Below are 2,559 nucleotides of genomic sequence, written 5' to 3' on the forward strand. Positions count from 1 at the left end.
AAGACAAGTGTTTTTAATACAAAAAACACCAACCTTCAAATAATCATGTTCAGTTATGCACTCAATACTTGGTCGGGAATCCTTTTGCATGAATGACTGCTTCAATGCGGCGTGGCATGGAGGCAATCAGCCTGTGGCACTGCTGAGGTGTTATGGAGGCCCAGGATGCTTCGATAGCGGCCTTAAGCTCATCCAGAGTGTTGTGTCTTGCGTCTCTCAACTTTCTCTTCACAATATCCCACAGGTTCTCTATGGGGTTCAGGTCAGGAGAGTTGGCAGGCCATATGAGCACAGTAATACCATGGTCAGTAAACCATTTACCAGTGGTTTTGGCACTGTGAGCAGGTGCCAGGTCGTGCTGAAAAATTAAATCTTCATCTCCATAAAGCTTTTCAGCAGATGGAAGCATGAAGTGCTCCAAAATCTCCTGATAGCTAGCTGCATTGACCCTGCCCTTGATAAAACACAGTGGACCAACACCAGCAGATGACATGACACCCCAGACCATCACTGACTGTGGGTGCTTCACACTGGACTTCTGGCATTTTGGCATTTCCTTCTCCCCAGTCTTCCTCCAGACTCTGGCACCTTGATTTCCGAATGACATGCAAAATTTGCTTTCATCCGAAAAAAGTACTTTGGACCACTGAGCAACAGTCCAGTGCTGCTTCTCTGTAGCCCAGGTCAGGCGCTTCTGCCGCTGTTTCTGGTTCAAAAGTGGCTTGACCTGGGGAATGCGGCACCTGTAGCCCATTTCCTGCACACGCCTGTGCACGGTGGCTCTGGATGTTTCTACTCCAGACTCAGTCCACTGCTTCCGCAGGTCCCCCAAGGTCTGGAATCGGCCCTTCTCCACAATCCTCCTCAGGGTCCGGTCACCTCTTCTCGTTGTGCAGCGTTTTCTGCCACACTTTTCCCTTCCCACAGACTTCCCACTGAGGTGCCTTGATACAGCACTCTGGGAACAGCCTATTCGTTCAGCAATTTCTTTCTGTGTCTTACCCTCTTGCTTGAGGGTGTCAATGTAGTGAACTAAGCCTCAGGTCAAAATCTGGCCTTGAGGGCCTTCCTGGAACAAGAACTGTATTTCATTGATTTGAGTCCAGAAACACAAGATTAAGTTCATCCAGAGACTTTCTCTTGTCCTGCACTGATCAATTGAAAGAACACTCTCTTTATTATCATTACTATTTTACAAATTTCTTGATAATCAAAGTGTGTGTAGTTCAAACCATTTTTAAATGTTGAAGTGAACTACTCATTTTAAATCAACTGTGAAACAGTATTGGTGATTTTTAATCCTCATTCAAAGTAGAGATCAAGTTAGAATGTGTTACGGAGTAATTCATGCATTTTCTGATTTTCTGTCTGAAATGAGCAAGTTGTGATGTCGGTCAAATGTCGGAGTCAAACGCAAAACAAGTTGTTGGAACGAACTGTCATGTTTTTATATCCTCTCAGACGTAAATAGAGAGGCTGGCACCTGTTTTCCCCCAACTCGCCTAAACATTTCTCTCGTCTGTCTAAAAACATCTTCAGTCTGTTCCAAAACATTCTTTCAGTTTTTCTGACTTCTAGTGACCTCTTACGTCACAAAAACACACCCTTGTCTGGTCGATTGACCAATCAGGAACTTCCCAGATGAACCGGAAATAGAACTCTTTAAATGTCGGCACTTCCTAGTTCAAGCCAGTCGTGATGGAGAGCTAGTGCAGTCGAGCGCAGTCGAGTTCGGTTCGGAGAGCAAACCGAACAGAGAAGTGCTGGAGAGAACAGGAGTTCCAGACATGATCCGGAGTTCTTCCGAGTCTCGTGGGAATTATGCAATCTTCCACATCTGAGTGGAACTCTGACGGACTCACAACTCACGTGAGCCCAACTGAGAGGTGAACTTGTGTCGAACAAGTACCGTCACTACTTCGGACGATTCACAGCTGTTCCTACGGAGACGCTGAAAGGGTGCGTTAAATGGAACTCCGTACCAGTGGAGACACCTGCTACAGGTAAAGAGTTGATTTACACCACCTAAGTGTACCGAGGAGGAAGCTGGGATCTCAACGGAGCGTGCCGTCCTGATACTGACACATTTCCCTCATCCATCTTTTCCTCTCCATTTAAACTTCATTTCCATCTTTAAACTCTTCTATCCTGCTAGCAAATCATTCCAGATCTTTTTAGAAATGTCTGTTGTGAAGCAACGGAAAACCATGGCCGTATGGTTTTCCTGACTGTAAAGCTAATTAATTAAGCTGTTGTTATTTTCAATTTTGCCAAATTAATGTAAATGTTTGATGTTAAACTTTGATTCTGTTAATAAATGACGCATTCATTTGATGGGTCAAAGAAAATTAACACCTCACGTTACATTTAATTAATTTCAACGCACGATATTATTCAGTCCAGAAAAATGAATGAATCCGTTTAATTTATGAATATATCACAGTATATGTTCATCTACATCAATGATGGCCTTCTGGACAGCAGTCAGGTCGGCAGTCTTACCCATGATTGCGGTTTTGAGTAATGAACAAGGCTGGGAGTTTTTAAAAGCCTCAGGAA

General features: G+C 44.1%; 1 protein-coding gene across 1 annotated transcript in view; it reads right to left on the bottom strand.

Moving 5' to 3' along the window:
* Positions 1-2,559, bottom strand: part of smg9 (SMG9 nonsense mediated mRNA decay factor) — a 35,176-nt gene that overhangs the window by 11,113 nt on the left and 21,504 nt on the right. The window lies entirely within an intron of this gene.

This window comes from Nematolebias whitei, chromosome 5, assembly GCF_014905685.2.
Source record: "Nematolebias whitei isolate Nwh7 chromosome 5, NemWhi1, whole genome shotgun sequence".
Taxonomy (NCBI): Eukaryota; Metazoa; Chordata; class Actinopteri; order Cyprinodontiformes; family Rivulidae; genus Nematolebias; species Nematolebias whitei.